Genomic DNA, 13682 nt, shown 5'->3' with positions numbered 1-13682 from the left:
CAGCAGCAGCAGCAGCAGCAGCAGCAGCAGCAGCAGCAGCAGCAGCAGCAGCAGCAGCAGCAGCAGCAGCAGCAGCAGCAGCAGCAGCAGCAGCAGCAGCAGCAGCAGCAGCAGCAGCAGCAGCAGCAGCAGCAGCAGCAGCAGCAGCAGCAGCAGCAGCAGCAGCAGCAGCAGCAGCAGCAGCAGCAGCAGCAGCAGCAGCAGCAGCAGCAGCAGCAGCAGCAGCAGCAGCAGCAGCAGCAGCAGCAGCAGCAGCAGCAGCAGCAGCAGCAGCAGCAGCAGCAGCAGCAGCAGCAGCAGCAGCAGCAGCAGCAGCAGCAGCAGCAGCAGCAGCAGCAGCAGCAGCAGCAGCAGCAGCAGCAGCAGCAGCAGCAGCAGCAGCAGCAGCAGCAGCAGCAGCAGCAGCAGCAGCAGCAGCAGCAGCAGCAGCAGCAGCAGCAGCAGCAGCAGCAGCAGCAGCAGCAGCAGCAGCAGCAGCAGCAGCAGCAGCAGCAGCAGCAGCAGCAGCAGCAGCAGCAGCAGCAGCAGCAGCAGCAGCAGCAGCAGCAGCAGCAGCAGCAAGCAGCAGCAGCAGCAAGCAGCAGCAGCAGCAAGCAGCAGCAGCAGCAAGCAGCAGCAGCAGCAAGCAGCAGCAGCAGCAAGCAGCAGCAGCAGCAAGCAGCAGCAGCAGCAAGCAGCAGCAGCAGCAAGCAGCAGCAGCAGCAAGCAGCAGCAGCAGCAAGCAGCAGCAGCAGCAAGCAGCAGCAGCAGCAAGCAGCAGCAGCAGCAAGCAGCAGCAGCAGCAAGCAGCAGCAGCAGCAAGCAGCAGCAGCAGCAAGCAGCAGCAGCAGCAAGCAGCAGCAGCAGCAAGCAGCAGCAGCAGCAAGCAGCAGCAGCAGCAAGCAGCAGCAGCAGCAAGCAGCAGCAGCAGCAAGCAGCAGCAGCAGCAAGCAGCAGCAGCAGCAAGCAGCAGCAGCAGCAAGCAGCAGCAGCAGCAAGCAGCAGCAGCAGCAAGCAGCAGCAGCAGCAAGCAGCAGCAGCAGCAAGCAGCAGCAGCAGCAAGCAGCAGCAGCAGCAAGCAGCAGCAGCAGCAAGCAGCAGCAGCAGCAAGCAGCAGCAGCAGCAAGCAGCAGCAGCAGCAAGCAGCAGCAGCAGCAAGCAGCAGCAGCAGCAAGCAGCAGCAGCAGCAAGCAGCAGCAGCAGCAAGCAGCAGCAGCAGCAGCAGCAGCAGCAGCAGCAGCAAGCAGCAGCAGCAGCAGCAAGCAGCAGCAGCAGCAAGCAGCAGCAGCAGCAAGCAGCAGCAGCAGCAAGCAGCAGCAGCAGCAAGCAGCAGCAGCAGCAAGCAGCAGCAGCAGCAAGCAGCAGCAGCAGCAAGCAGCAGCAGCAGCAAGCAGCAGCAGCAGCAAGCAGCAGCAGCAGCAAGCAGCAGCAGCAGCAAGCAGCAGCAGCAGCAAGCAGCAGCAGCAGCAAGCAGCAGCAGCAGCAAGCAGCAGCAGCAGCAAGCAGCAGCAGCAGCAAGCAGCAGCAGCAGCAAGCAGCAGCAGCAGCAAGCAGCAGCAGCAGCAAGCAGCAGCAGCAGCAAGCAGCAGCAGCAGCAAGCAGCAGCAGCAGCAAGCAGCAGCAGCAGCAAGCAGCAGCAGCAGCAAGCAGCAGCAGCAGCAAGCAGCAGCAGCAGCAAGCAGCAGCAGCAGCAAGCAGCAGCAGCAGCAAGCAGCAGCAGCAGCAGCAGCAGCAGCAGCAAGCAGCAGCAGCAGCAGCAGCAGCAGCAGCAGCAGCAGCAGCAGCAGCAGCAGCAGCAGCAGCAGCAGCAGCAGCAGCAGCAGCAGCAGCAGCAGCAGCAGCAGCAGCAGCAGCAGCAGCAGCAGCAGCAGCAGCAGCAGCAGCAGCAGCAGCAGCAGCAGCAGCAGCAGCAGCAGCAGCAGCAGCAGCAGCAGCAGCAGCAGCAGCAGCAGCAGCAGCAGCAGCAGCAGCAGCAGCAGCAGCAGCAGCAGCAGCAGCAGCAGCAGCAGCAGCAGCAGCAGCAGCAGCAGCAGCAGCAGCAGCAGCAGCAGCAGCAGCAGCAGCAGCAGCAGCAGCAGCAGCAGCAGCAGCAGCAGCAGCAGCAGCAGCAGCAGCAGCAGCAGCAGCAGCAGCAGCAGCAGCAGCAGCAGCAGCAGCAGCAGCAGCAGCAGCAGCAGCAGCAGCAGCAGCAGCAGCAGCAGCAGCAGCAGCAGCAGCAGCAGCAGCAGCAGCAGCAGCAGCAGCAGCAGCAGCAGCAGCAGCAGCAGCAGCAGCAGCAGCAGCAGCAGCAGCAGCAGCAGCAGCAGCAGCAGCAGCAGCAGCAGCAGCAGCAGCAGCAGCAGCAGCAGCAGCAGCAGCAGCAGCAGCAGCAGCAGCAGCAGCAGCAGCAGCAGCAGCAGCAGCAGCAGCAGCAGCAGCAGCAGCAGCAGCAGCAGCAGCAGCAGCAGCAGCAGCAGCAGCAGCAGCAGCAGCAGCAGCAGCAGCAGCAGCAGCAGCAGCAGCAGCAGCAGCAGCAGCAGCAGCAGCAGCAGCAGCAGCAGCAGCAGCAGCAGCAGCAGCAGCAGCAGCAGCAGCAGCAGCAGCAGCAGCAGCAGCAGCAGCAGCAGCAGCAGCAGCAGCAGCAGCAGCAGCAGCAGCAGCAGCAGCAGCAGCAGCAGCAGCAGCAGCAGCAGCAGCAGCAGCAGCAGCAGCAGCAGCAGCAGCAGCAGCAGCAGCAGCAGCAGCAGCAGCAGCAGCAGCAGCAGCAGCAGCAGCAGCAGCAGCAGCAGCAGCAGCAGCAGCAGCAGCAGCAGCAGCAGCAGCAGCAGCAGCAGCAGCAGCAGCAGCAGCAGCAGCAGCAGCAGCAGCAGCAGCAGCAGCAGCAGCAGCAGCAGCAGCAGCAGCAGCAGCAGCAGCAGCAGCAGCAGCAGCAGCAGCAGCAGCAGCAGCAGCAGCAGCAGCAGCAGCAGCAGCAGCAGCAGCAGCAGCAGCAGCAGCAGCAGCAGCAGCAGCAGCAGCAGCAGCAGCAGCAGCAGCAGCAGCAGCAGCAGCAGCAGCAGCAGCAGCAGCAGCAGCAGCAGCAGCAGCAGCAGCAGCAGCAGCAGCAGCAGCAGCAGCAGCAGCAGCAGCAGCAGCAGCAGCAGCAGCAGCAGCAGCAGCAGCAGCAGCAGCAGCAGCAGCAGCAGCAGCAGCAGCAGCAGCAGCAGCAGCAGCAGCAGCAGCAGCAGCAGCAGCAGCAGCAGCAGCAGCAGCAGCAGCAGCAGCAGCAGCAGCAGCAGCAGCAGCAGCAGCAGCAGCAGCAGCAGCAGCAGCAGCAGCAGCAGCAGCAGCAGCAGCAGCAGCAGCAGCAGCAGCAGCAGCAGCAGCAGCAGCAGCAGCAGCAGCAGCAGCAGCAGCAGCAGCAGCAGCAGCAGCAGCAGCAGCAGCAGCAGCAGCAGCAGCAGCAGCAGCAGCAGCAGCAGCAGCAGCAGCAGCAGCAGCAGCAGCAGCAGCAGCAGCAGCAGCAGCAGCAGCAGCAGCAGCAGCAGCAGCAGCAGCAGCAGCAGCAGCAGCAGCAGCAGCAGCAGCAGCAGCAGCAGCAGCAGCAGCAGCAGCAGCAGCAGCAGCAGCAGCAGCAGCAGCAGCAGCAGCAGCAGCAGCAGCAGCAGCAGCAGCAGCAGCAGCAGCAGCAGCAGCAGCAGCAGCAGCAGCAGCAGCAGCAGCAGCAGCAGCAGCAGCAGCAGCAGCAGCAGCAGCAGCAGCAGCAGCAGCAGCAGCAGCAGCAGCAGCAGCAGCAGCAGCAGCAGCAGCAGCAGCAGCAGCAGCAGCAGCAGCAGCAGCAGCAGCAGCAGCAGCAGCAGCAGCAGCAGCAGCAGCAGCAGCAGCAGCAGCAGCAGCAGCAGCAGCAGCAGCAGCAGCAGCAGCAGCAGCAGCAGCAGCAGCAGCAGCAGCAGCAGCAGCAGCAGCAGCAGCAGCAGCAGCAGCAGCAGCAGCAGCAGCAGCAGCAGCAGCAGCAGCAGCAGCAGCAGCAGCAGCAGCAGCAGCAGCAGCAGCAGCAGCAGCAGCAGCAGCAGCAGCAGCAGCAGCAGCAGCAGCAGCAGCAGCAGCAGCAGCAGCAGCAGCAGCAGCAGCAGCAGCAGCAGCAGCAGCAGCAGCAGCAGCAGCAGCAGCAGCAGCAGCAGCAGCAGCAGCAGCAGCAGCAGCAGCAGCAGCAGCAGCAGCAGCAGCAGCAGCAGCAGCAGCAGCAGCAGCAGCAGCAGCAGCAGCAGCAGCAGCAGCAGCAGCAGCAGCAGCAGCAGCAGCAGCAGCAGCAGCAGCAGCAGCAGCAGCAGCAGCAGCAGCAGCAGCAGCAGCAGCAGCAGCAGCAGCAGCAGCAGCAGCAGCAGCAGCAGCAGCAGCAGCAGCAGCAGCAGCAGCAGCAGCAGCAGCAGCAGCAGCAGCAGCAGCAGCAGCAGCAGCAGCAGCAGCAGCAGCAGCAGCAGCAGCAGCAGCAGCAGCAGCAGCAGCAGCAGCAGCAGCAGCAGCAGCAGCAGCAGCAGCAGCAGCAGCAGCAGCAGCAGCAGCAGCAGCAGCAGCAGCAGCAGCAGCAGCAGCAGCAGCAGCAGCAGCAGCAGCAGCAAGCAGCAGCAGCAGCAGCAGCAGCAAGCAGCAGCAGCAGCAGCAGCAGCAGCAGCAGCAGCAGCAGCAGCAGCAGCAGCAGCAGCAGCAGCACGCTGCAGGTGAATGGGCAAGCTTTTCAGCAAAGGACATTTTATAAGTGGGCAAGCTTTTGAGCGAAGGACGTTTTGTAAGTGGTGTGGGCGGCCCGGTTGTCGGAGGGTGAGGTAGAGACGCAAAGAACAGGAATATATGTTCTTCAGTCGTTGCGCATCCGTCAACAAGACAAGTATCCAGTGCGCAGCTTCTGGCGTCTCGTGAGCCAAACGAAAAACCCGGCGGCGTTTCCCTTCGTGTTTTCAAGTCGAATCGTTTCCTCGCCAAGTGCACTTGACGCCGGCAGTTATGGGCGAGCCTGTGTGGACGATCTAGAAGGAGGCCCAGCTGATCACATTGTACTACAACGGAATGTGCTCGTGGGACCGGCATCACCCGGACTACGCCGACGATAGCAAGCGCCGCCGCGCCCTGAATGTCATCGCCGGCTCCTTGGACAATGAGCTCGATGGTTAGGTAGGGACCGCGGCGTCCCTTCTACCTTTTGTTGCTTGTCGGGCTTAACGGTTTTACGGGAAAGAAAGGGCTCCGTAACTGTGTCCCTCAGATGCACACCTCTGCCGTGCCAGTGTTTGACTCGGACCCTTGTGGATTCAGCGTTTGTGGAAGCAGCGTTCGGAGGCGCGGCTTGTTCCGTTTCGCAGTGCGCAACCTGCGTCGACGTCAAACGCTCACGAACGCTCGAAGTCGAACGCACACATGCACACATGCTTTCGCCTCGACAGAATATTAAGGCGAAAGGCTTTCTTGGCTCATCGTTGTCCATCCGTCCGTCCGAGAAATATGTCACACTACGACGCAATGAATGGTGTAATTGCTAAAACTCATATACTCTTAGTAATAACCAAGTAGGGGGTGATTAATAATTACTCATTACTTGTGGTTAGGCATTAATTAGTAATTAGAAATATAAATAAATGAAGAAATAAATATGACATTAAAAATTAAATAATAAAGAAATTTAAAAAACGTTTAAAATAGAAAATAAATGATACCAATTTTGTAGCGGGAGCTATACTAGGCTACCAGTCGAGCATTTCGCGGTACATGCGAGAGGAAAGTTGTGCGCATGCGCCGTTACCATGGCAACCGGAGAGGAGCAGTGGGTGCGCCGCGGCCGGCGTCCGCTCCACTGTCGAATGTGAACGTGACGTCACGCGGATGAGCAGTTGTGCGCATGCGCCGATACTATCGTAACCAAAAAGACGCGGGCCCGCGGCGCAGTCGTCACCACCGCCTCGGCGCACACCGCTCTATCACGCGAATCGCGCGTCGTCCCATGCGCACCATTGCGTATAAAAGGCGGAGATGTAATCGGCGACTGTATCGCAACACTTCATATGGACGCACAGAAGGAGTGTCCAGCCGCTGCTAAACGGCGGTATGGATAAGAGAACAATCACCCTTCCGATCTTGAGATTTTCGCCTGGAAGTTGGCAACTCTACAAACAAAGAATGAGCGTCAGAAGGCGAAGTGAGCAGCCGAGACGCCCTAAAAGAGAGAGGAACGTCTTGTCAAATGGAGACGCCAGACTACGAGCGTATAGACGCCGCATAGTCGCCGAGATGGAGCCTATGGAAGGCGTCAGCCAACGGGAACCAGCCGAAGAGGATGTGAAGGCCCGTCGTGTGACTGATCGCACCTTTCGAGTTTCCGAAAGTGCATCTGCGACCCGGACATTAAGCAGACTGTCCCATATAATAAGGAGGCTAAATAAAATTATGAAGGAAAGAGGTCTGAACAAGACGATGTGGATTAGCCGAAAAATAAAGAAGATGAAGAAGAAGCATTCGGTGAGGTGGAGAGACTTGATTGGTGGAGATTAGAAGGAGAAGACGACGACAAGGCTTACGTAGACTAACGCCATGGCTATAAAAGGGCGAGGGAAAGCGAGACATGGGGGGGGGAGAACAGAGAAGCGGAGGCTCCGGCGGGTCAGGGACACTTCGGCTGGAAGAAAGCGACGCCGGCTACTGCTCCGGTAAGCTCGCGTTCTACGGCTTCGCATCGTGGACTTCCTGCCGTGCCTGAGCCCGTTCCGGGGAGTCAACGGAGGACGCTACCACCAGCTACGGCCAGGGGTGTCTCTAGCGCTGTTGCCACCCATCCGGGTGGCGCCCCAAACACCAACACCGGCATCACCTCCACGGGCACTTGGACCGGCAGCTTATACGACGCAGCCAGTGACGCCAGCCCAAGCACGTCGAACGCGCCTCGACGCCGGCTACTAGATCCATACAATGCCGCAGCCGCAGCGAACCAACCGTGAGCACGAACGCCGACCACTAACAGTAGAACGCTAATAGTAGACGCTTGTAGCAGTGTTCCCTGGTCGTGAGTATTTTTATCCTTTGTGTTTTGTATTAGTTTTGTGTTCTAGTGTTTGTGTCACGTAGGGTGAATTAAATGTGCGTCTGTGCGGGTACACCTGTCGCCTAGTCCATTCTTTCGGTCCGAGTGTTCTCCGGGGAGATCTGTGACAAAGATAAGTGGCGAGCCTGTGCCAGGATTCATTTGCTTTTTTTTCCTTTTGTCTCGGATCTTTCCGATCTCTCGACGGCAGAAAGTATGGATTTGGCAAAAACGTTAGAACTGACGCTCAAGCTAGGGTTAAGCAAGGAGGAGGCGATACGTCTCTATGAGGAGGTGGCAAAGAGGCAGAAAGAGGAAATGGCGCAAGCACGCGCAGACGCTCGCGAAGCAGAAGAGCGCGAGGCGAAAAGAGCTCGCGAGGCAGAAGAGCGAGAAGCTAGAAGAGCACGCGAGGCAGAAGTACAAGAGAAAAGAAGGATAGAGCGGGAGAAGTTTATTTTGTGGAAACAGGCGCATGTCACGGGAGAATATGAGGAGATCACGGACAATAATCATAGTTCCTTAGCGGGTACACGATCTCTTAGACCGGCTAGAGATTGTCCAAGAAAACTGATGGCTTCTTTTGATGACAAGAGAGATGATTTGGATGCATATCTGCAACGATTCGAGGGGATAGCTCTGGGGAAATACTGGGAGCGTAGTGAATGGCCCACGGCACTAAGCATGAGTTTAGTCGGAGAGGCGCTGAATGTGTTTGGAAAGATGCCTGCTGGTGATTCCATGGACTACGAGAAAGCCAAAAAGCACTCCTCCAACTCCTCCTTGACGCAGACTTGTGAACAATCGGTTTGGACACACTTGTAGTGTATGCTACAGACTGTGGAACCAAAAGGACTCGGCACCAGTGAGTAATCCAATGTATCGCACTTTGCGTTTGCCATTGCCAGAACAACAAGCTCAGCCAGGGAAACGTACCTACCGTTGCCTATATCCTGGCATTACGGAGCTAAGCAACTGACAATTTTTTACTTACAAAATAAAAAATAGAAAACAAACAAATAAAAAATAACAGATGCAGTCTAACTGGGGGTAGAAAGGCATTCGCCTCGCTCACTTTAGGTCGCCAAAGTGCGCCCTGAATTTTTTTTTCCTAGCCCGCGCGATGTCTGTGGCATCAGGCCACGCGAAAAGCAAGAGGCATAATCGATCACAGGAACCGCGAAAATTTTGGTGTCGCGCTAAGTCTAGCTCCCTCCACCTGTTTCTCCATCTGCTGCTTCTCAGTTTTAAGACCACGCCACATTTCCGCCTTCGGGCCTGCTGTGCCGTCGGACTACACTGAACGTCGACTCATAGGGGGGTCTCTGTAGAACGGCACTCGCCGTAAAAGGCAAAGAGAGGAGGGTCTCGCATGGCGGTGGCGGTAAAAACATATTTGAGCTCCAAGGGAAGAGAAAGGGGAGGGGTGCTGTTGCTGAGGTTTGTGATGATTGTCTCCCGTCAGGGGCGCAGTCTTAGGGCCCCTCGATGTAGCTCGGCACTGTCACTGATGCACCCTACTCAGTCCAAGACCCCGTCTGCTGACTCGACGCCCGCTCGATTGCTGGCCGCTCTGGTCTGAGTCGGAAGGAGAAATAAGGGTGGGAGATGAGTGGTTGGTTCCATGGTGGACTTCAGCATAACCGTACGGTGTCATAGATGATGGGTTCTTGGTTGTCACACGTAGGGCCACATTTTTGGTTTAGGTTGACAGTAAAGGAAAAGCACCTAGCGGACGTACTGTACCAGGAGTGGCTATAGGAATTCGGCTCCCGGTGGTGGAGCCAGCCAGCTCTCCCGGTCCTCAGAGCATGTCTTGGTATAGGATGGGCGAGCAATTTCAAGTAGTGGTAAGTGTTTAATGCAAAGTAAAAGCAATAAGGAAGGTGAAAGCTTTTGCTAACCCCAGCTGTAGCCATCACTACAGCGGCAGCACATGACATGGCACAGCAGAAGTAAAGGATGACAGGCAGTTTTGAGAAATGAAATGAAAGAGGTGAGGGAACAGTAAAAATGGATAGAGGACACTTTCAAATGGCGTACTTGTTTTTGTGATGTGCATCAGTGTGCGCAAGTTGGGGTTCCGGGTAGAATAACAATTCAGTGTTTAAAGCCTTGCTTTATCAGTCACCTCGCACTCAATACACAGGCAAAAATGACACTTTACCGTTCGAATTAATCTAATGCAGATGCATCCATGCAATTAACACTGTAATTAATGCTAACAGCAGGAAAATGGAAGGTGTTTTCAGCAAACTGTCGACATCGTACAATTCTCGCAGACCTTCGTCGGTGGATATATTGCTTGCTGCGTACCCATGTGATCATAGACGAGGAGGACTCGTCTATGATCCCGCCTATATGAGCTCGTCTATATGTGACTCGTCCGCAGCCATCTTATGCACTCTTCATCGCTGTGCTTCTCATCTTATGCCAAACCAACTGTCGGAAACCTTCTTTACAATTTCTGCCATGCCAAGTGCATGATATGCTTACCGACGACGTAGTCCAACCGTCCACCTGCATACCCTGGGCTTCGTCTGTGGTACTGGTGAAAAAAAGAGACGACACTTCGCGATTCTGTCTCGATTATCTGCCACAGGCCTACCTTGTCCTAGTCGTCTTCTGTCCCATGTGCACGCGGCAATATAACGATCCCTTAAACTCAGAGCAGCCGCCGCGGCAGCTGGTTTTCTTCGCGTTGTACGCTGTTTTTAGTATTGCTATATTGGGGCACATTCGTCAGTCGAAGTGACGTATTAGGTGGCGATATGTAAGCCACCGCCATGAAGGTTAATAACATGAAATAAGGAGTGCTCTAAGGAGTGACAGAATCCACATTTGAATAATGGTAGTTACCGCCGGGGCACGCTGGTCAAAACCTTTCAACTCCCTTCCCGCAGTGCCGGATTTGGTGAAAAAGATCCAATTGCTGCGCGAACAGTACGCCAAGGAACTGAAAAAGGAAAGCCAGAGACGTTCGACAAGGCACTTCATCTACCGCTGGGTCCACCTTGAGCGCATGGCATTCCTGCGAAGCGCTGTCACTGCCGACGAGCGCGAGCAGGCCCGAGGCGACGTGCCACTGCTGGTGAGTCGTGTGAGTTGAGTCGTTTCATGCATAGCGAGCTCCGCTGTCAAAACTAGCGCGTTCCTCTTCCTACTTTCACTCCTACCTAACTCCTTTTTCTTTCCCCAAAACCAATTTTCTTGTTTGCTCTGCCAACATGCGCGATCAAACTGTAATGGATTCCTGTGCCGAGCGAAAAGCAATAATTGCTTTGTCTGCTGGCTATTCATGGCGTAAGCCTTTCTTGGATGGAAGTTGTAGACGGAAGTTTGTCGACGGAAGCTGTCAGCACGAACTGTGAATCATAAGTTGATGGTACATAGAATAAAAATGTAAAAAATCGATTAAGCTGCAGTTCATAAACAGAGAAAATTAAAAACGAGAATGATTACGAAATCTAAAAGAAATAAAAATAAACACAGAAGGAATAAAAAAAGAAAAAGAAATAAAGTTAAAAATATCAAACCAAAAATAAAACAATGATAATAAAGAAAATGCAAAAGAACAATGAAGTAACAAGGGACAAAAGGCTTTCCGCTCTTAAGCAGACCAGCGCAGTCCTGTAACTTTTACATGCTACACCTTCCATCAGTTTGATTCGACGCGCTCCTTGCTGACCACAGACATAAGAATTTAAGTGAGCCCGAGTTGAAGTGGAATCGGTCACACATCCAAGAGATTACTGCCGGAGAAAAAAAAATGCAGGGGACACTTAAGCTCCGCCTGACGCGGTAACGTAATGGATTAATTCCTCTTTTTGCAGAAGGTCGTTTTCTGCGTCACATTCATAGGTCTTTGGCAGTCCTCATACCCCTCCTGGCGCAGTGGAGAAACGGCTAAGCGATGCGCCCCTTCCCTGCGATGGCAGGTGCTCCCAGCGGTGGGATGTGTGTGGCACATGTTGCTTCCCGAGTTACCAATCACTAATATAAATGCCACCTGTCACGGTGGGCAGTTTGCTTTCTGTATGGTGGACCGGTTGTGATGACGCCTTAAGCTCACGTGACCTAGGACGCCCACCTGCCTCCTACGTTGCTCTCTGGGGACCACCTGCCAGAGCCACGCCCCTGATACTTCGCTCTCAATGACGACACTGGATTTTCTGGAGAACGGGGCCTTTAATGCTATCGTGTTAAAACTTTTTTTTTACGGAGCGGAGCGTAAACAAAGCACTCGGGGGTCTTGTTGTGCATCATACTTGCGTCTTTCAAAGCTACGCCGTGGCTACAGCGCTATAAAGAGCTGCACTCAGAGTATCCTGGAAAACAGAATAAAATCAAGGCATCAGCATTATTACATTTTGTTTTCTGGTTTGTGGTTTATGGGGGTTAACGTCCCAAAGCGACTCAGGCTATGAGAGAGGCTGTATTCAAGGACTGGAAATTTCGACCACCTGGGGTTCAACGTGCAGTGGCATCACAATGTACACGGGCCTCTAGAATTTCGCCTCCATTGAAATTCGACCGCCGCGGCCGGCATCGAACCCGCGTCTTTCGGGCCAGCAGCCCGAGCCGCATAGCCGCTCAGCCACCGCGGCGGCTTTTTTGTTGTTTTCATATAAACTGGGGTCAAGCGGTGGGAACGACACAAGGCGCCTCCTCGGGAGAGACAAAAGACATTAGGAACAGGAAAGTGGCCGTGTACTTGATATTGTCTGTTGTGCCATGGACTACACAGCAGTGGGCGCAGACATCGGCAGATTGTCTTTAGCGCGTCCAGATTATAGCTTTGGACAGGCTCACAGTGAGGAACCAGAACTAGTGATGCGGTCCTATAGGAGGCAGTGAGTTTGGGCTAGTTGCGCATGCATGGAAGCACAGCGCATAAACGAAGACGGAACGTCAGATGAGCGACAAGACAAGTTCCAAAATTCTACGTCTGCCGCTTCGGCATCGTGATTTTAAGGCGAAAGCATTTCTTGGGTCATATGATTCGCGTGGACGGAAGTTGTCCGCACGAACTGTCAATCATAAGTTGTGTCGTACATAAAACAAGAACATAAAAATCGATTAAGCAACAGAAATGTTGTGAAATAAAAAACAGAAATTAAAAATACAAACAAAATAAAAATAAATAAAAAAATAAAAACGAGAATATAAATCAAAAAGATCAATGAAGAAATACCGAAAATAAAATACAAAAATGCAGGGCGAAAGAGGTCAGGGAAAAGCTTTCGCAATTGCGCTCTTAACAAGAGTTAAGAGCCATCCTGGAATATTTAAAGCGCAGCTCTTGGGCATCCGTTGCCGGCCTGAGCGGCGCGTGACTCGGCGTAACCTCGAAGTGGAGCAGAGGGTGAAAGAGAGCGATGAAAGAAAACCAGAGGAGGAGGGTTCGGCGGATAGCTCGAAGGTACACGTCACGCGGCGGAACACCGCGGGAAAAAAAGGAGAAAATCTACGGTCGATGTGCGCAGTTAGGCCGAACGTGAATTATGTCTGCTAGCACTTCGATTTTTACTTTGGTTCCGGCATTCGGATCCATTGTTCACGGATGAAAGTTCTTATAGCGATGTGCTGCATGTTCTGCCGTCGGTAAGGCTTGTTAAAGTCCCAGCTCACTGTTCGCGAGCAACCTCTCGTCGCGATCAACCATGAAGTGAACTGCCACTAGCCTGGTGGGCAGTTTGCACACAACCCGATGGGCTGGTTGCCAAGTGCGCGCGCGCACGCGCACACACACACACACACGCACGCATGCAAGCACGGACCGCATGCACGCACGCACCACAGCCCTCGTCCTCCTCTCCCCGCTACTCCTGCGAAGCGGCGCGCGTACAAAGGTTCGAGATCCTTCAAGCCCTCTCGAGAACACATCTATAAAGAAGGGACACGCTGCTTGACGCGAATTGCTGTGCCTGCTCCCTATCTCAGCGACGCCGCTAGCTTCCATTTGAGATCCAGAACCGCCTCCATTCGACGCTGCGCAGTTCCCTATGGTGTAGCAGGTACCGCAGCAGCGCCCACAAACTGCATTACTGTGAAGTGTAGGCTAATTTTTACCCTGAATTTGTTCCTCTCATTGATGCAGGATCCGGAACGAGGTGTGCCTAGCGTATGCCCTGAGGCTCCTGATAATAAAGCGGCGAACACCGTCCGGACCCCGGAGTCGAACCTCTCGTCATACGCCGGAGAGCAGACCTCAATGTCTGTGATGTTTCTGTACACGGTGAAGCGGGAGCCTGAGGAAGCTCTCAGTGTAGCTCATATTAAGTGCAGTCCAGAGGGTAGGCACCCTGAGGTTCCAGATAATGAAGTGGAGAACACCGCCCGGACCCCGTAGTTAAACCTACGCCGGAGAGCAGTTCCCTCTGCCTGGGCTGTTTCTATACACAGTGAAGCGGGAGCCTGAGGAAGCTCTCAGTGTACCACATATCGAGTGCAGTGCAGAGGGTAGGCGCCCAGAGCTTCCAGAAATTGAAGGGGTGAACACAACCCGGACCCCGGAGCCAAACCTCGTGTCATACGCCGGAGAGCAGATCTCTATGTCTGTGCTCTTCCCGTACTGGGTGAAGCGGGAGTTTGAGGAATCTCTCGGTGTACCACATATCGAGTGCAGTCCAGAGAGTTGGCGTTCTGAGATTACAGATAATGACGGGGTGAACACCAC

Source organism: Amblyomma americanum, chromosome 1, assembly GCF_052857255.1.
Source record: "Amblyomma americanum isolate KBUSLIRL-KWMA chromosome 1, ASM5285725v1, whole genome shotgun sequence".
Classification (NCBI taxonomy): Eukaryota; Metazoa; Arthropoda; class Arachnida; order Ixodida; family Ixodidae; genus Amblyomma; species Amblyomma americanum.
This window is presented reverse-complemented; position numbering follows the sequence as displayed.